The following is a 21,573-nucleotide window of genomic DNA, read 5'->3' as shown; positions in this document are numbered from 1 at the left end:
ACGTAATATTGTATGAGTAAAAATGAGCCTGTTATAGTCGCATGATAGAAGTAGTGTCTTGTGCTGTCATGTGCTTGCCCCATCTGTGAATATAAAGGGTACAACACATTCATTTAGTAGTACAAGCCTTATTCAAGCGTAATGAGCAGCTTTCATCACAAGAGGGCAGCATGTATCTGCTTATTTTTTACACAGTTTATGATAACCAAACTTGAAGTGAGCTTGATGTTTTTAAATGATAGGAAAAGATTGTTTGTATTTGTATTGTTATTTATTTATTTATTTATTTATTTATTTTTCAGTTGTTCTACTTGTATATGGATATTAAGCAGATAAAGCAGAAAAAATATACTTGGTCTTAATCTGTAGAACTGTAGAACTAGTGTAAGACCATAAGGTAATTTACAGTGGAACTAAACACTACATCAGCTCCAGTGCAAACAAGGTATATTTGCAGCTTTGAGGTAAAAAATTTATCAAAATGGGTGTGTCCTGGCTCTAGTGGCTCTCACAATTTCAAGTACTTGGTAACATCAAGCAGGACTGTCCCTGACCTGGCTGCTGGGACGGAGTTTGAAGTGTAGACTGCTCCTTACACCCCCAGATCCAAACAATCCAATCCACTTTATTTATATAGCACATTTCATAAACAAATTGCTTCCAAAGTGCTGCACAGAGACAAAGTGACATAAAATAAAAAGGAACAACAATCAAAAATAAATAGGTGCTCAGATCCAGGGCCTATAAGCAGACTAAGCAGCTGCTTAGGGCCCCAAAGCCACCAGAGGGCCCCCAAGAGCCCATACATATGTATTGAAAATAATATAATATGTACAATTATACTAGAAACAGTGCGGGTATTTACAGCAGCCTAAATATCCCTCTATAAAGATTACATTTGTGTTTTACATATAGTAGCAAAATATCTACTGCCTACATTTGTTTTGTCTATGTGTTTACACTCTCGAGGTGCGCTGAGGCTGCTGAGGTACTTTTAAATGGCGGTTTTAAAATATTTCAGCCTTTTGGTCATATAAATAGAAACACAACTGGACAAGGCGATGAGAGCATGGTCATATTGTTGTCAAATGCTAGTCACCAATAGCTGAGCCCAGGTACATCCACTGCCGAGGGCCCCAGAGATACTTTCTGCTTAGGGCCCCCTGAAAGCTAAGGCCAGCCCTGCCCACTCTCTGTGGTTGTGGGTGAAGTTTAGGTGTTTAGTCCGACTTAAATGGAAACTTAAGTTATTAACAGAACACTAGTGAATACTATATAGGAATTGTAGTCAGATCATGTTTTTGGTATTATCAGGATTCTTTATATTGCCTTTAAGTGGTAAATAAAGTCATCTGCTTGGTTTGAGAGGTCATAGTTCATTATGATTGGTTTATTCCAACAGTCACTCACTCAGAGCCTTAGGGAGGTTGATAAATAAGAGAGGTAAAAGTCACTATGTCTGATCTGATGACATCACCAAAACAGCCGATCGTCACACGGATGAGATCACGATTCGATTTTTATCACCACACCCCCAAGTGTATATAGACACACAAAATACTGTCTAAAGTGTCTCCATAAAAAACAAACTATTACAGCTATTATAACGCATGAAGTAAGCTATGGCAGGGCACCACAAGGGCCCTATGCCAATCGATGAACGCCCCCTGCTGGGCTCCTGAGTGGCACCTCTTTCAAAGGCGTGTAAGCCGCTGTAAGGGGCTAATCTGGTACAGACAGGCAGCTTTGAACACAGGCCCACAGACAGAAGCGGGTCGTCCTCTGGAGACTGGAGCTGGAGGAGTCAGCTGCAGTCAAATGGACAGTCATCTGTTCGGTTTAATAGGAATTCTGATTGTGGCCACGTCTGTACAAAAGGCAAGTCAAGTTTATTTGTATAGCGCAATTCATACAAAAAGAAATTCGAAGTGCTTTACAGAATCAGAAAGACATTAAGACATCATGGAGGCGGTTCAGAAGCCTCCATGATGAGTTTAAGAACAAAGCCAGTTTTGTTGACCGGGCTGGTGTTACTGGGGCCCCACCCAGGAGCCAGGCCTGGGGTGGGTGTTTGTCAACTAATACTCTTTATTATCTGTGTTTTGCAGTTTTCAACAACAGGCTGCCTGTCCAAATAAACCTGCATGCTTCCAAATTCAACTGATTCTACTGCCCCAGCCTGCCATCATCATCTACAGGGGCAAAAGAAAACTACCACATCAAAATACCATCTTGTCATATTGCACCTGCCTAATACCATCCTGCAACTGCCCAGTGTACCATTAAAATCTACAGAGCAGTAACACCATCCTCCAGTTCAAATATGGCTCAAAATTTACAGGAGCAAGCATCAGATCAGGGCAAGCAGATTCTTATCTAATAAACTAAAGTTAATTATGATTGGATGTTTTCTGTGTTTTTGTTTTTTTTCCAATTCATTTTGCCAAATATTACACATCTACTGGTTTCTACAATACAAGTGTTAGTGAGATCCTTGCACACAGTTTATTGTATATGTCTTTAATAACTTTCAACTCTACTTTACCATACACTATGTTATTGTAGTCCAAGCTGGACTCTTTAAGTTATAATACTGCAAATGCAAGTGAAAATATTTGTACTCAATGCACTCTGCTTTGGCTGACAAAAGTCAACAAAAAACTTAATATTGTTATTAAAATGCCAGACCATACCATTTTCTTATTATAATACAATACATCCATAGTATACAGAATTTAGGCCATCCATGGGTGTAAGTGATTTATGGCAATTATCAATTTAAAGCAAATTATTAAATTATTAAGACTGCAAATTTTAGAGGCTCACGACAGCAATAGCCACACGTATAATACTGTAAAACATGTAAGGAAGTCTGCCAAAGAAATGTAAAAATTCTGGACATTTTTTTCTTGGTTTCTGGTGCATTTTGATATGGCCAGTACTCGTACTGTCAATGGGCCGCCGATACCAAGAGCCGATACCACTGTAGCTGTGCTGCTTCTTGTTTGGTCAGTACTCGTACTGTCAATGGGCCGCCGATACCAAGAGCCGATACCACTGTAGCTGTGCTGCTTCTTGTTTGACGAGAGCAGTGAGCTCTGAGTACAGAAGCATAAAAGGTACACATTAACTGTTCTGCATATTTGACTGTCACATGAAATATACAAATATTTAGGACTCTAAAGGTGTTTACAGTTCACAGAGGATATCGGCGCAGTGTTTGTGTTTACAATAGTAGCATGCTAACGTCGCTAAGTGGCGCTGACGTTTATTTGCTTGTGCTGCATTGAAACGTATTATAATTGACAAAGAAATATAGAGCATGAATAGAGCATGTCCAGAGCTTTTAAAAGAGACATAACATGTCGATATTGATCACAGTGTGGCCGTTGTAAAAGTAACAAAACAGTCACTGTTATGCTAAGAGTGGCGTGTTAGCAGTTAGCATGTTAGCTAAGAGGAAGTGGTAAATATTAAAGCCAGATGCTTATCTAAATAAATCATTGGCATTATACCTAACTACAGTGATGATTTCAGTAGATAAGATAAGTATTCTAAGATGAAAAAGAAGGCTACAAAATAAAATCCTACGAAATTAATTTGCAGTGGTATCGGTGCATCCTTATATGAGTATTCACAGCACATTCAGGAGTAATGTAATATTCATGAAATAAATAGTTTTGCTTTAATTTTAAATAAGTAGATAAGTAAATAGGCCTATTTCTACATTTATCAGTTATGGAATTGTTAGAACGTGAAGTGGTTGCGTTGTGTTGCTATGGACGCGTTGTGTTGCTAAGGACGCGTTGTGTTGCTAAGGACGCGTTGTGTTGCTATGGACGCGTTGTGTTTATTTTTAAAAATTTCAACATTCCAAAGTCTGAGAGAAAAAAGTCACGCTTTGGCCTTTCATTCATTTATCGAAAATCAGCTGATCCGCAGGTGTTTTTTTACTGTCTTGGTGCTTGAGTTAACAGGCTTTCAGCATGGAGCAGCTAATTTTAACTCAAACTTATTGTACTATTTTGACAATTAAGTACATTATGTTTCATTAAGGGAGATTGAGTGTATATAGATTTTGGCATATTTTCCCCCAATGTAGTCAAGGTTTACGCTAGTTTTGCTTTAGACCAAATGTTATTTGGAAAGCCAAATAATATAAGAGACATATTGTGGTAAGTTTCAGTCCAATTATTTCTATATAAAGTAACTTGAACTTTTATTCTGTGTTTTCCAGTTTGTGTTGTCTGGTCACTTGTTTGACCACTCCTACAGTGCCTGCTGCAGGAGGAGGTCTCGGGGTTTGACTGAACAGGTAAGAAAGTACAAAGCACATATCACCCCATTATAACTACCGTGAGCTACAATGTTTAGTAGATAAAATTACTTTCTAAGAATGGCTGCTACAAACTACCAGTGAAACTCGTACCACAGTTTGGTAAACAATGCACCTCACTAAAGTTTATCAAACCTAACTCACCTCTGTGTCCCTTAGGCCCTGAGCAACACTCCCGCTCCTGAGGTGGCCAAAGTCGCGGGTTTGGTCCCTGTCTCCGCCTCTGCCCCCAGCCGAGGAGTCCAGGCGTGTCTCCAGGAGGCTCGCTTTGAAGCGCAAAGCGAAATCGGTAAGAGGGAAATTCAAGTCTATATAGTTTAATCTGCTATTTTCCCATGCAACAACAAGAATATGCTTTAACCAAATACATTACTTCGGTTTCAATAATTGTGCTAAAATGTACATTGAAATCGTGCCCCCCCTCCTTCCTCCTCCCCCCTCTGCTGCCACTCCTCCTGAACAGGTCCAGGTCCCCACCTTGGAGTCCTCCGTCTCAGCTCACCCTCTTCCTGAGTCTCCCTGCCCCGCTGACCCTGAGTGTCCTCTGCTCATCCATGGCCACACTGTGGAGGAGTATCAGCCCATCTACCACTCTGTTGTGGACTCCATGCTGACGTACGTTTCACCAACCAGATTCAACTCTGGTCACATTTTCTAACTCCTACCAATTCATTGTCATATTATTTGGTAACTGAGCAACATTTTTCTTTGGTTTTATGTTACTGCTACTGAACCATTTTCAGTTGGTTCAGTCCCGGTTCAGATTTATTTGGTCCTTGTTTCCTTGTTTAGTCTGTTTTTAGTCTTGGCTCAGTCCTGCTTTACTCAGTTTAGTCTTTATTTATAAGTAGTCTCTCCTCTAAAACATGAGTCTAATTGTTGGTGTTCTTATGCTCTGGGTGTTTGCAGGTATCCCAGTGGTCGTCCCCGTCCCTACAGCCTGAAGCTGGGCCGTAGGATTAAGCAACGCCTGTGGGGGGAGATGGAGCAGCCCCTCATCTGCGAGATAGAGACCAGTGGAGGTCTCCTGCACTACAGGGAGTCCCATAGCACAAGGCCCTATCCACCTCTCATTGATGTGGATGTGTCTAAGGAGCCGGCACCTAAAACATCTCCTCCTTTTCTTTTTCAGGCCCAGCCCGCTGTCTCTGCTGGAGCTCCTCCCAGTCACCCACAGCACCACCTTCTGACAGGGCAGGTAAATACAAGCCAATGCAGAACTTTTATCAATCCAAAGAAAGTGGTTTTCTCAAATCCCCATGTTCCTTCTTTGGTGCAGGCTCCTAAAAGACAAGCTGCCGACTCCTCTGCTCCCACCCCTCCTCACTCAGCCAAGAGACGCAAGTCCCACTAAACATGGGCTCTCAGTCTCAACATGAGACTGATTTTGAACTTTTACATTTTGAAGTGGTTTTAACTTTTATTTGTAGATTTTAGAGTTACTTTGTGCCATTTTGCATTTGCACCATTAATATCTTTGTGTCGACCATTTTATATTTTATTGTTTTTTCTTTGTGTGTCATTTTGAATTTATACCATTTGTGTGCCAATTAATAATCTTTATTGTCTGTGTTTTGTAGGTTTCAGCACTAGGCAACCCCTCAAAAAAAAAAACAAAAAAAAAAACTGTCCACCAAACCATCTCTTCTGCTTTGCACCTCGTGGCTACTGCCCCCGCTCTACATCAACATCTTCAGGGGCGAGCCATCTCCACCTTCTCCATCTTCTTCAAAGATAAATATGGCTCCGACATCAGCCAAGATCTCCTCCATCAAAACAATGCTCCAGCCCCAGCCTACCAGCAACATCTACAGGGGCAAGCAGCCATTTTGATCCTCCTCAGCTCTCCACCGAAATTAACATGACTTTGCCCAGTCAGTGCCCCAGCCTACCATCACCAACCTCAGGGGCAAACATCTATTCTCCACCATCCAGCCTCCATCCAAAACCTCTTCTCCGTGGTTACAACTGTCAGTGTGCAGGTACGTGTTTGGCCTCTGGTTTAGTTCTTATTCATAACTAGACTCTCCTTAAAAATATGTGTCTAATTATTGGTGGTAACTGTGCTCTTGTGTAATTTTAGCATTTTAGATTTGATTGTGATTTTGAATGTGTACCATTTAATAATCTTTATTGTCTGTGTTTTGTAGCTTTCAACACCAGACTGCCCCTGAAAAAACGGTTGTCTTGCGTTTCATGGCTACTGCTTCAAATCAACATCTTCAGGGGCGAGCCATCTCCATCTTCTCCACCGTCTCCTACGACACATGTAACATCTTATGTGTCCAATTTCAACAGATTCTACTGCCCCAGCCTGCCATCACCATCTACAGGGGCAGTAGAATCTGCCACTCTCCAAACTCTTCTCAATGGTTACAGGTATGTGTTTGCATCATTGAATTTGAATTTGTACCTCTTAAGTTTGTGAACTAATACTCTTTATTTTCTCTTTTTTCCCCTCCTCGAACCGCCACCTTAACGTGGTGGAGGGGTTTGTGCACCCGTATGATCCTGGGAGCTATGTTGTCGGGGGCTTCATGCCCCTGGTAGGGTCACTCACTGGCAAACAGGTCCTGGGAGACGGATCAGACCAAGAGCGGTTCAGAAGCCTCCATGATGAGTTTAAGAACAAGGCCAGTTTTGTTGACCGGACTGGCGTTACTGGGGCCCCACCCTGGAGCCAGGCCTGGGGTGGGTGTTTGTCAACTAATACTCTTTATTATCTGTGTTTTGCAGTTTTCAACAACAGGCTGCCTGTCCAAATAAACCTGCATGCTTCCAAATTCAACTGATTCTACTGCCCCAGCCTGCCATCATCATCTACAGGGGCAAAAGAAAACTACCACATCAAAATACCATCTTGTCATATTGCACCTGCCTAATACCATCCTGCAACTGCCCAGTGTACCATTAAAATGTACAGAGCAGTAACACCATCCTCCAGTTCAAATATGGCTCAAAATTTACAGGGGCAAGCATCAGATCAGGGCAAGCAGATTCTCATCTAATAAACTAAAGTTAATTATGATTGGATGTTTTCTGTGTTTTTGTTTTTTTTCCAATTCATTTTGCCAAATATTACACATCTACTGGTTTCTACAATACAAGTGTTAGTGAGATCCTTGCACACAGTTTATTGTATATGTCTTTAATAACTTTCAACTCTACTTTACCATACACTATGTTATTGTAGTCCAAGCTGGACTCTTTAAGTTATAATACTGCAAATGCAAGTGAAAATATTTGTACTCAATGCACTCTGCTTTGGCTGACAAAAGTCAACAAAAAACTTAATATTGTTATTAAAATGCCAGACCATACCATTTTCTTATTATAATATAATACATCTATAGTATACAGAATTTAGGCCATCCATGGGTGTAAGTGATTTATGGCAATTATCAATTTAAAGCAAATTATTAAATTATTAAGACTGCAAATTCTAGAGGCTCACGACAGCAATAGCCACACGTATAATACTGTAAAACATGTAAGGAAGTCTGCCAAAGAAATGTAAAAATTCTGGACATTTTTTTCTTGGTTTCTGGTGCATTTTTGATATATTCCACTTGACTAAAGTGGGCTTGCATTTATCAATTCTTTATGTCATAAAATGCAGAATTGGATAGAGTAGCCAAATAATGTACTTAAGCAAGGGTACACTTACTTCAAAATCATATCACTCACGAAGTACAAAGTAGTGATCCAAGTTAAGAGTTACGTAAGACATAACATCAGATTTATAATCACCAGATCATTTGGATTCCAAATCTTTAATCTTAAGTCCTTCCAAATTTTGGAATGATTTTGGAATGATTTTCACATAAATGCGCATATTGCAATGCCCCGTAGTCACAGGTAAGAAGCACACGCCTTGTTTCTTGCAAACGGGTTTATTTAATAAAGTGGTGGCACTCAACCGAGCTGCTGTTCAGCCACAGCTCACGCTAACTCTCCAAAACACAGAACAGAACTTGGACCTCGCCTTCAGTCCCTCTTCTCAAAACACAACACATTGTCCAAAACCCCCACAGCGCCCCCTCCTGATGCAACAGGGATAAAACAATAACACATCCCAACACAGAGCTATTACAATATTAATGAGTAGGGATGCACAGATACCAATACCACTATAGGGGGCCAGTACTCCTACTGTCAATGGGCCGCCGATACCAAGAGCCGATACCACTGTAGCTGTGCTGCTTCTTGTTTGGTCAGTACTCGTACTGTCACACCTCATCTCTCCAGAGAGCAGTGAGCTCTGAGTACAGAAGCATAAAAGGTACACATTAACTGTTCTGCATATTTGACTGTCACATGAAATATACAAATATTTAGGACTCTAAAGGTGTTTACAGTTCATAGAGGATATCGGCGCTGTTTTTGTGTTTACAATAGTAGCATGCTAACGTCGCTAAATGGCGCTGATGTTTATTTGCTTGTGCTGCATTGAAACGTATTATAATTGACAAACAAATTTAGGACTGAATAGAGCATGTTCAGAGCTTTTAAAAGAGACATAACATGTCCATATTGATCACAGTGTGGCCGTTGTAAAAGTAACAAAACAGTCACTGTTATGCTAAGAGTGGCGTGTTAGCAGTTAGCATGTTAGCTAAGAGGAAGTGGTAAATATTAAAGCCAGATGCTTATGTAAATAAATCATATTGGCATTATACCTAACTACAGTGATGATTTCAGTAGATAAGATAAGTATTCTAAGATGAAAAAGAAGGCTACAAAATAAAATCGTACGGAATTAATTTGCAGTGGTATCGGTGCATCCTTATATTAGTATTCACAGCACATTCAGGAGTAATGTAATATTCATGAAATAAATAGTTTTGCTTTAATTTTAAATAAGTAGATAAGTAAATAGGCCTATTTCTACATTTATCAATTATCGAATTGTTAGAACGTGAAGTGGTTGCGTTGTGTTGCTATGGACGCGTTGTGTTTATTTTTAAAAATCTCAACATTCCAAAGTCTGTGAGAAAAAAGTCACGCTTTGGCCTTTCATTCAACGATTTATCGAAAATCAGCTGATCCGCAGGTGTTTTTTTACTGTCTTGGTGCTTGAGTTAACAGGCTTTCAGCATGGAGCAGGTAAGACTGAACAGCGCCTCCTACAGCGCCGTTTTACCATTAATATTCAACTGTAACCTAATTTTAACTCAAACTTATCGTACTATTTTGACAATTAAGTACATTATGTTTCATTAAGGGAGATTGAGTGTATATAGATTTTGGCATATTTTCCCCCAATGTAGTCAAGGTTTACGCTAGTTTTGCTTTAGACCAAATGTTATTTGTAAAGCCAAATAATATAAGAGACATATTGTGGTAAGTTTCAGTCCAATTATTTCTATATAAAGTAACTTGAACTTTTATTCTGTGTTTTCCAGTTTGTGTCGTCTGGTCACTTGTTTGACCACTCCTACAGCGCCTGCTCCAGGAGGAGGTCTCGGGGTTTGACTGAACAGGTAAGAAAGTACAAAGCACATATCACCCCATTATAACTACCGTGAGCTACAATGTTTAGTAGATAAAATTACTTTCTAAGAATGGCTGCTACAAACTACCAGTAAAACTCGTACCACAGTTTGGTAAACAATGCACCTCACTAAAGTTTATCAAACCTAACTCACCTCTGTGTCCCTTAGGCCCTGAGCAACACTCCCGCTCCTGAGGTGGCCAAAGTCCTGGGTTTGGTCCCTGTCTCCGCCTCTGCCCCAGCCGAGGAGTCCAGGCGTGTCTCCAGGAGGCTCGCTTTGAAGCGCAAAGCGAAATCGGTAGGAGGGAAATTCAAGTCTATATAGTTTAATCTGCTATTTTCCCATGCAACAACAAGAATATGCTTTAACCAAATACATTACTTCGGTTTCAATAATTGTGCTAAAATGTACATTGAAATCATGCCCCCCCCTCCTTCCTCCTCCCCCCTCTGCTGCCACTCCTCCTGAACAGGTCCAGGTCCCCACCTTTGAGTCCTCCGTCTCAGCTCACCCTCTTCCTGAGTCTCCCTGCCCCGCTGACCCTGAGTGTCCTCTGCTCATCCATGGCCACACTGTGGAGGAGTATCAGCCCATCTACCACTCTGTTGTGGACTCCATGCTGACGTACGTTTCGCCAACCAGATTCAACTCTGGTCACATTTTCTAACTCCTACCAATTCATTGTCATATTATTTGGTAACTGAGCAACATTTTTCTTTGGTTTTATGTTACTGCTACTGAACCATTTTCAGTTGGTTCAGTCCTGGTTCAGATTTATTTGGTCCTTGTTTCCTTGTTTAGTCTGTTTTTAGTCTTGGCTCAGTCCTGCTTTACTCAGTTTAGTCTTTATTTATAAGTAGTCTCTCCTCTAAAACATGAGTCTAATTGTTGGTGTTCTTGTGCTCTGGGTGTTTGCAGGTATCCCAGTGGTCGTCCCCGTCCCTACAGCCTCAAGCTGGGCCGTAGGATTAAGCAACGCCTGTGGGGGAAGATGGAGCAGCCCCTCATCTGCGAGATAGAGACCAGTGGAGGTCTCCTGAACTACAGGGAGTCCCGTAGCACAAGGCCCTATCCACCTCTCATTGATGTGGATGTGTCTAAGGAGCCGGCACCTAAAACATCTCCTCCTTTTCTTTTTCAGGCCCAGCCCGCTGTCTCTGCTGGAGCTCCTCCCACTCACCCACAGCACCACCTTCTGACAGGGCAGGTAAATACAAGCCAATGCAGAACTTTTATCAATCCAAAAAAAAGTAGTTTTCTCAAATCCCCATGTTCCTTCTTTGGTGCAGGCTCCTAAAAGACAAGCTGCCGACTCCTCTGCTCCCACCCCTCCTCACTCAGCCAAGAGACGCAAGTCCCACTAAACATGGGCTCTCAGTCTCAACATGAGACTGATTTTGAACTTTTACATTTTGAAGTGGTTTTAACTTTTATTCGTAGATTTTAGAGTTACTTTGTGCCATTTTGCATTTGCACCATTAATATTTTTGTGTTTTTTGTGTCGACCATTTTATATTTTATTGTTTTTTCTGTGTGTGTCATTTTGAATTTATACCATTTGTGTGTCAATTAATAATCTTTATTGTCTGTGTTTTGTAGGTTTCAGCACTAGGCTACCCCTCAAAAAAAAAAACTAAAAAAAAAACCTGTCCACGAAACCATCTCTTCTGCCTTGCACCTCGTGGCTACTGCCCCCGCTCTACATCAACATCTTCAGGGGCGAGCCATCTCCACCTTCTCCATCTTCTTCAAAGATAAATATGGCTCCGACATCAGCCAAGATCTCCTCCATCAAAACAATGCTCCAGCCCCAGCCTACCAGCAACATCTACAGGGGCAAGCAGCCATTTTGATCCTCCTCAGCTCTCCACCTAAATTAACATCACTTTGCCCAGTCAGTGCCCCAGCCTACCATCACCAACCTCAGGGGCAAACATCTATTCTCCACCATCCAGCCTCCATCCAAAACCTCTTCTCTGTGGTTACAACTGTCAGTGTGCAGGTACGTGTTTGGCCTCTGGTTTAGTTCTTATTCATAACTAGACTCTCCTTAAAAATATGTGTCTAATTATTGGTGGTAACTGTGCTCTTGTGTAATTTTAGCATTTTAGATTTGATTGTGATTTTGAATGTGTACCATTTAATAATCTTTATTGTCTGTGTTTTGTAGCTTTCAACACCAGACTGCCCCTGAAAAAACGGTTGTCTTGCATTTCATGGCTACTGCTTCAAATCAACATCTTCAGGGGCGAGCCATCTCCATCTTCTCCACCGTCTCCTACGACACATGTAACATCTTATGTGTCCAATTTCAACAGATTCTACTGCCCCAGCCTGCCATCACCATCTACAGGGGCAGTAGAATCTGCCACTCTCCAAACTCTTCTCAATGGTTACAGGTATGTGTTTGCATCATTGAATTTGAATTTGTACCTCTTAAGTTTGTGAACTAATACTCTTTATTTTCTCTTTTTTCCCCTCCTCGAACCGCCACCTTAACGTGGTGGAGGGGTTTGTGCACCCGTATGATCCTGGGAGCTATGTTGTCGGGGGCTTCATGCCCCTGGTAGGGTCACCCATGGCAAACAGGTCCCAGGAGACGGGTCAGACCAAGAGCGGTTCAGAAGCCTCCATGATGAGTTTAAGAACAAGGCCAGTTTTGTTGACCGGACTGGTGTTACTGGGGCCCCACCCTGGAGCCAGGCCTGGGGTGGGTGTTTGTCAACTAATACTCTTTATTATCTGTGTTTTGCAGTTTTCAACAACAGGCTGCCTGTCCAAATAAACCTGCATGCTTCCAAATTCAACTGATTCTACTGCCCCAGCCTGCCATCATCATCTACAGGGGCAAAAGAAAACTACCACATCAAAATACCATCTTGTCATATTGCACCTGCCTAATACCATCCTGCAACTGCCCAGTGTACCATTAAAATCTACAGAGCAGTAACACCATCCTCCAGTTCAAATATGGCTCAAAATTTACAGGAGCAAGCATCAGATCAGGGCAAGCAGATTCTCATATAATAAACTAAAGTTAATTATGATTGGATGTTTTCTGTGTTTTTGTTTTTTTTTCCAATTCATTTTGCCAAATATTACACATCTACTGGTTTCTACAATACAAGTGTTAGTGAGATCCTTGCACACAGTTTATTGTATATGTCTTTAATAACTTTCAACTCTACTTTACCATACACTATGTTATTGTAGTCCAAGCTGGACTCTTTAAGTTATAATACTGCAAATGCAAGTGAAAATATTTGTACTCAATGCACTCTGCTTTGGCTGACAAAAGTCAACAAAAAACTTAATATTGTTATTAAAATGCCAGACCATACCATTTTCTTATTATAATACAATACATCCATAGTATACAGAATTTAGGCCATCCATGGGTGTAAGTGATTTATGGCAATTATCAATTTAAAGCAAATTATTAAATTATTAAGACTGCAAATTCTAGAGGCTCACGACAGCAATAGCCACACGTATAATACTGTAAAACATGTAAGGAAGTCTGCCAAAGAAATGTAAAAATTCTGGACATTTTTTTCTTGGTTTCTGGTGCATTTTGATATATTCCACTTGACTAAAGTGGGCTTGCATTTATCAATTCTTTATGTCATAAAATGCAGAATTGGATAGAGTAGCCAAATAATGTACTTAAGCAAGGGTACACTTACTTCAAAATCATATCACTCACGAAGTACAAAGTAGTGATCCAAGTTAAGAGTTGCATAAGACATAACATCAGATTTATAATCACCAGATCATTTGGAAGGACATAAGATTAAAGAAAGTGGATTTTAGGATCACATTATTTTTTGTTTATTGTCAGGCTTTGGATGCTGTGATTTCACATAAATGCGCATATTAATGAGTAGGGATGCACAGATACCAATACCACTATAGGGGGCCAGTACTCCTACTGTCAATGGGCCGCCGATACCAAGAGCCGATACCACTGTAGCTGTGCTGCTTCTTGTTTGGTCAGTACTCGTACTGTCAATGGGCCGCCGATACCAAGAGCCGATACCACTGTAGCTGTGCTGCTTCTTGTTTGACGCTCACACCTCATCTCTCCAGAGAGCAGTGAGCTCTGAGTACAGAAGCATAAAAGGTACACATTAACTGCTCTGCATATTTGACTGTCACATGAAATATACAAATATTTAGGACTCTAAAGGTGTTTACAGTTCACAGAGGATATCGGCGCAGTGTTTGTGTTTACAATAGTAGCAATAGCGCTAAATGGCGCTGATGTTTATTTGCTTGTGCTGCATTGTAACATAGGACTGAATAGAGCATGTCCAGAGCTTTTAAAAGAGACATAACATGTCCATATTGATCACAGTGTGGCCGTTGTAAAAGTAACAAAACAGTCACTGTTATGCTAAGAGTGGCGTGTTAGCAGTTAGCATGTTAGCTAAGAGGAAGTGGTAAATATTAAAGCCAGATGCTTATCTAAATAAATCATATTGGCATTATACCTAACTACAGTGATGATTTCAGTAGATAAGATAAGTATTCTAAGATGAAAAAGAAGGCTACAAAATAAAATCCTACGAAATTAATTTGCAGTGGTATCGGTGCATCCTTATGAGTATTCACAGCACATTCAGGAGTAGTTTACAGGTCGATCTTTCGTTCAGCAGATGTAACAGAGGTTTCTGCCATAATCAGCGTTGTTAATCTGACACAAGAGCAGTGAGCTGCTTTAGCTACACTCACAACCACAACCAGCCAGTGTAATAAACGGACTCAACTGCTGTCCTCTGCGGCTCTGATATATATCCTGTCTGCAAGTCCTCTGATGTCAAATGGTGACATATTTCGAGTCCTCTCTGTGTTGGGCATCTTACTTCCAAAATGTAATTAGTTATAGTTACAAGTTACTTCTCCCAAAAAGTAACTGAGTTAGTAACTCGAACCTTTAACATTTATTTCACTTTAACAGATTGCAATTATATTGAATTTGTTCACAAGTTAATTATAGAATGTATCAAAAATTTAAAAATACAAAAAAATTCATTTGAAGTGCAAATAAATCAACATGTCACACAATTTCAAACAACTGTACTTCAAATATTTTCTTCATTAAAATAAACAATAACAAAGTGCTTTCAGTATAATACTGAAAAATGCATTGCAATGTGTTGCAAAACTAAGGCATTCAAATGTAAACCATGTAAAATAAGACAAAACCTTTAAGTCTTCTCTGGTCATACACTGTAATTCTCTGTCCAGTATTAAAATATTAATCACCCTTATTTCAACTTAAACTGAACTTTATCCAAATCTTGAACATTCATTAAAAGATTCACACAATCCTTATTAACACTTATCTATTCCTGTATTTATCTATCCATCCTAACGATTCAACCAGTGGTTGTATCTTACAAGCAGAAGTCTTTCAAGCCTTTGATCTGAGCCTGTTCCTCTTTGGAGAGAACACAGTCACGTTTCTGATCAAAACACAACTCGGACCCAATCAGCTGTCAATGCACGTGTGGACAGGACATCATTTCCCACCATGCATTACGCGTTTGTAGTCCATGCAGGCGGCCACAGTCGGTGGAGAGCTGCTGCGCTCGCCTCGCTCAAAAACTTCCCGTTACCGGCGCACAGGTTACATCAGAGCAAGTCGGCGGCATCTTGGACACAAAACTAACCGGCATGCACCGCGCACCGATCGACGGCGATCGTATCTGCGCCCGTCTCATCTCAAACAAGCCTATTATCTCACCCCAGCCTCCTCTTTCACCAAAGAAACACAACAGCAGCCCCTTGGCTGAGAAACTCTGATGAAGAGCAGAGTGAACTGAATTAAAAGTAACACGCCACATTTTACTGTCAGTAACGGTAACGGCGTTGGGACGCTGGGAAAAGTAATTAGTTCGATTACTCCGTTAGTGAAAAAATAACGCAGTTAGTAACGCCGTTATAGTTCCGTTATTCCCAACACTGCTGAGCACAGGACGCATGTGCTCTTACTTCCTGGTTCTAGTCAGGACCTGAGCAGCAGCGTTCTGGAGCTTTGTTAACACTCGTTTGGAGAGGCCAGTGAGCAGGTAGTTACAGTAGTCTAAATTACTGGAGAGAAATACATGGATGAGTCTAAGTCTGGTTTTGACAGTATATGATTTTTGCAATGTTTTTAGATGATGAAAAGCTGCAGAAGTTATTGATTTGATGTGGCTGTTAAAGTTCAAGTCTGACTCCATTATTACCCCTAGATTTCTAGCCTCATTTGAAGGTTTTAGAGAGAGAGACTGGAGGTGACTGCTGACACTTTCTCTATGTTTCTGTGGGCCAAAGACGATGACTTCAGTCTTGTAAGCAAGGGGTTTACTTATTGTATGGCAGGAAAATATATGATGTGCATAGTTATGCAAACAGCTAGTGATACATTGAGTTGTGTTGTAGTGGTAAGGAGACCAGTATACAGCAAGATTTATCGCAATCAGACAAAATGCTATTTAAATGGACAATATTATCTACAGTTATTTAAAGGGCATATGTTACGCTATTTTCTGATCTATTTTATAATGTTGCTTCCTTTGGATAACTTCAGCCCTGCAGTTGCCCATCTCTACTGGATTAAAGGTGGCTGTCAATTTAAAAACTACCACTTCATGATATCACAAGGTGGAACAGAGCAATTTGAGCTTTGGAGATGTAGACAGACTAACAATAAAGTGTTACTCAAACATGTGTGAATGAGACAAAACACAACTCCAGGTATGTTTTACATGTTATATTGTTTTGTACAATATAGGACCTTTAAGTAACATAATTTCCACTGCAAAAACAACATTCAGTTTCTAGTTTAGCAGTTTATACATCAAGACATATTCTGAAATGCATACTTTTCTTATTAGTTTAGCAGTGAATATTTCTTGTTAGAGGGGTGAAAAATGTGCACTGTGAACTGAATCTTAGCTCAAACATATCTAATAAATAAGCCAGAAAATGTTAATTATAAACAGTAAAATTTGATATTTTCCAAATGTTTTCACCCCTAGTTTTGTGTTGTTGACTCTATTAGTAGTGATACAACTAATATTTAAGTAATTACAGAACAAAGCATGATGAAGTCTATTTCAACGTAGTAGTATTTTTAGTTGGGTTTAGTACTGGTTTAAACACTTACCTGATTTAACATATTCAGCTTATTCCGGAGGTTGCAGTAGATGCCGCCATTGTCATTTGGGTTGTAGCCTATTATTTTGTTTGGAGCTGCTGATAATCACAGCAAATCAGTTCTATATCGACTACAAAGTGTTTTAAAGCCTCCCAGAGAACCAGTGCATTGTTAACTTGTTGGTCACATGAACACAGAACACAAATCAACCCAACTTTACATTATATTTTAGCACAGAGAATGCGCAGTCTCATTTACATTAAAAGTGGGCCGGAACGGAATAAGGTCAATGGAAAATATAGATGGAAAAATATAAGGGGCGTGTGAAACAATGCATGTTCAAATCAAGACTTGTCATATAAACTGAGCTCATAATTGCAGTGTATTTTTATGGCCAGTGAGTGGTGCTGCCGAGCTCCTCCTTTTTACACTAAAGCTGTAAGTCATTGCATGATGTCATCCTTCTTCCAAATTATCACATGGTGCTCACACTTACGCCTCATCTGACCAAAACCATCCAAACGCCAATACAATCACTGCGCCTCCCCATAAACCACTAAAACAATATCTCCCGTTACCTCAGTGAGAACCGGCGAGGTACAGAGGGAGTTAAGCCTTCTGGAGTGTTTTGATTGCTGAGAGACTGAGAAGGCAGGGGCCCACCCAAGGGAGAGGAGCAGTAAAACAAGAAGTGGACAAAAGAACAAGAGAGGAGACAGGGAAAGAAGAAAGAAGTCACCCACCTTCCCTCCTCTTCTTCCTCCTCCTCTTCAAATGACTCAAATGCTGAGGTCATGGGCCCATCTGAAACTGGAACGACATCAGAGGATTATGGGAAGCAGCAGTTAGTCCACACATGTTAGCATCGTCATCTCGTACAAATGACTGACCAGCAGCAGAGACAAGTGACTAATACAGTAAAGCTATTATTCACGGATCAGCTTGTACAACGACAGTGTTGTGTTGTGACTCAGGAATTGTGTTTAAATAATGAACATCTACCCTGTTGCAATACACATTTAAGTAGGGTGACTAGGCATCCCTATGTTTCCAGGAGAGTCCCAGTTTTGAGCCCTGTGTCCCCTGTCCGAGCAGATTTATTCAAAACCACTGATTTATCCCAGTTTTATTGAAGAAATGTCCGAGGTGACCCTATTTTTTTTGAACAATCTGATCTAAACCATGTCTAAACCAGATGTCCCTATTTTTGACCAATATGATACCCGAAAAGAGTAAAAGGGGTCATATATTGCAATTAGTTCAGCTAAAATACAGAAAAACCTGCTTGGAAATGAGCATAAGGCAAAAAAAAATCACCTACAGAAGTTCCTCAGACCCACAAGTGAGTCAAGAATACACCGTGTTACACTATTGTATTTATATCAACCATCCCAGCCTCAGTTTTGAATTTTGAAAATGTGGTCACCCTACAGTTAAGTTTAAGCCTTGCCTGGGGACCACAGTCAGAAACGAGCACGTAGCTAACACTGGCACGTTGCATTATATTGTAATAGACTACAGTATGTCTTAAATGTGTGTCATCAGACTGTTTAAATGTTTCAGATTAATTTATGAAGGTAATTAATGAGGGGGGTTTTGTAGAGAGGCTTCTTCATTTGATGGCGCCATGTTTGCAGGAAGAGGCGGCGCTAAATAGCCTATAGGCCTGCCTCATTTCTGTAGGATAATGTTTCATGAGCGTAATAAAATCAAGTGTGTTTTCTTGTCAAAAATGTAGAATTAACATTTTTGAGTGACTTTTAAATTAATATTAGACCTACAGTATAAAACACAATATGATAAAACAAAAGCTATTATATCAAACAATTTAAATGCAGTGGTGGAACATAATGAAGTAAAAGCAGTAAAGTACTGTATTTAAGTACACATTTTAGCACTGTGCTTTACTTACTTAATTTTAAATAGGATACATTATATTTTACGTCACTACGTTTAAGAGCTGGTATATGTACTGACTACTCCACTAAATTTTTTAACTGGACTGAAAAGTATTTTTTATTTTTAACAAGGTCATAATTTGAACAAACAAAAATATACAAATAAAAACAGATCAGGAAAAAAATATTTAAGTTCAGTTGTTTCTACTGAACAAAATTCAGTACAATTCTGTATCAAAATCACTACATTTGAAACTGTAATAAATCTCAAAACTACACAAAATACTTTTACTTTTTACTCTTTAAGTACATTTTTAAACAGGTATTTTAATACTTTTACTTAAGCAGTTTTTTTTCATGTTTGACTTTTACTTGAGTATTTATTTTGGTCCATTGTCTGTACTTTTACTTACATAACAAAATTGATTACTTCTTCCACCACTGTTTAAATGTAGCTTACTTCAGTTATGTAGACTATTGCAATTACATAGAATAAATACATTTAAGAAAGGACTTTTCGCATTCCTCCTAAAGGAGTGAGTGTGAGGGGGCAGAAACACCCTTTAATGGACTCATCAAATGAGTAACACCATTTACCAAGTGTTGTCACATGTGTGTGTATACAACCACACATCAGGATAAGTCCCTCATACCCAATACAAACTTGAACTGTATATCAACCAATTCATTATGGCTGCTATTAGTCAACTAATTCTGATAAGTAGACTATAATAAATAATCATAGTCATATTTGGTTGCATTTTATATAGCGCTTTTCCACCTTTAAGGCACTCAAAGCACTTTACATCAACGAACCACTCACCCAAGGACACAACAGTAGTATTCATCCATGGAGCTGGAATCACACCACCAACCTGTGGGTCAATAGATCTGACTGCTCAACGAATAATGTTCATGCCAATAGTGGTATTCAAGCTGCCAACCTTCGGATCAGTGGACAAACCCTCTACAAACTGATCTACTGTCACCCCTCGTAATCTCAATCATAATCGTAATCAATATCTGGATTATACAGAATTACGTAAAGCTTATAGAAAATCACTGCACGCTGCTTGCCTAGTGTGAGTGTGGAGAGTGTGTGAACCCAACCTAGATTGGCGATGGCCCTTGTCTCTGGAGTGGGCCACCCCTGGGTTAGGTGGTCTATTCTGGAAAAGGGCAAGAAGAGGTCTGCTGCTCCCACGATGCACACACCACTTTATAGGATTGCACATTATGTCTCTACTGGGACTCCTGTGGGGGAGGTGTGACAAAATGACGCGAAAGACTGAGAAAAAATGGACTCTGCAGTTGCTTTGCGGATTAAAATAGCATTGGATACGGATATATTTTACTAGGTTTCCTATGACATCGCATAAAGGCCAATAGTATTTAAAGGTCCTATATTACGCAGAATTGACTCTTGTGAGCTTTAAGCCATGTTTGAATGTTATTACCTCTTCAAAAACACACCTGGAGTTGTGTTTTGTTTCATTCACACATGTTAGAGTTACTTTTATTATCAGTCTGTCTACATCTCCTTCCACTTTGTGATGTCATGCAGTGGTAGTTTACAGTTAACAGTTACCTTTTAGCTTTAGATCAGTAAACATTACAAATTCCAGCGCTGAAATCATCCAAATGGTTCTAGTGAAGGTGTATGGCGTTTAAAAAGACAGTGTAGCACTTCCTGTATTACCACATGACATCACAAAGTGGAACAGAGTGTTTTCTGTTTGAGAGAAGAACTGCAAGGTTTGTGTGTTAAACATGCATGAATGAAATAAAACACAAGTCCAGGTATGTTTGTGATGAGGAAACATTATAACATAGATCCGAAAATTGTGTAATATGGGCCCTTTAACGCAGTTGCTAAAATTTACATAGTTAGATTGCAGATTTTTGTAGTTTCCTTGCAACTTTTACGGTCTAATCATAGAAACGATCAGGTTAATTATCTTGCCCCCCATCTGGGAGTGTGCCATCATCACATTGTAGAGTCTAAAAATCACCAATATTATCCCAAAATATGCCACCACACAATGTACGTACTTTTTCTCAGTGCCTGGAAATATTTTTAGATTTCAGAGTGTACATGTTCTGCCGTGAAACATGTTTTTTATTTGGTTTTGTTATACTGAAAAATTGAGAACCATAAGTTGTTCAGTTGGTTTGTGCTGAAAATACTTTGTTTAAGAGTTAAGCTGTTGCTATTTCAATGTATTTCAATGTTTCTGCAGCTGTAGGGGAGGCATTTAAAAGAGCCGCTCTGAACAATAAGGCTACTGTACTTACACGGGCCCCTGAGGCTCCGAGAACATCACTCCAGATCTCTACACAAGCCCGTCTCCCACTGTAACATCTACATTCAACACAACTGGTCATACTGTTACCATTTCAGCCCTATTTTTGAAAACAGCTCATCAAATACTTGCAATTTTAATAATAGCCTATACTTTTGAACATGTGACACATATTTTTAATGGTAGTGTAGTACTACTAGTAGCAGCATAAAAGTAGCAGATTAGAGCCAGAAGGCAGTTATTTGGAAGTAGCAGTTGTTGTAGTTGTCTGAAAGTAGTAAAGTAGTAACCGTAAAGATGTATTGTAGCAGTAAGCTGAAGTAGTAATGTCAGTAGTAATAGTGTTAGTAGATATAGTACTAATATGTAAGTATAAGTAGTATTTTTGTAATAG

Source organism: Periophthalmus magnuspinnatus, chromosome 18, assembly GCF_009829125.3.
Source record: "Periophthalmus magnuspinnatus isolate fPerMag1 chromosome 18, fPerMag1.2.pri, whole genome shotgun sequence".
NCBI classification, from domain to species: domain Eukaryota; kingdom Metazoa; phylum Chordata; class Actinopteri; order Gobiiformes; family Gobiidae; genus Periophthalmus; species Periophthalmus magnuspinnatus.
Note: the sequence above shows the minus strand (reverse complement) of the source record.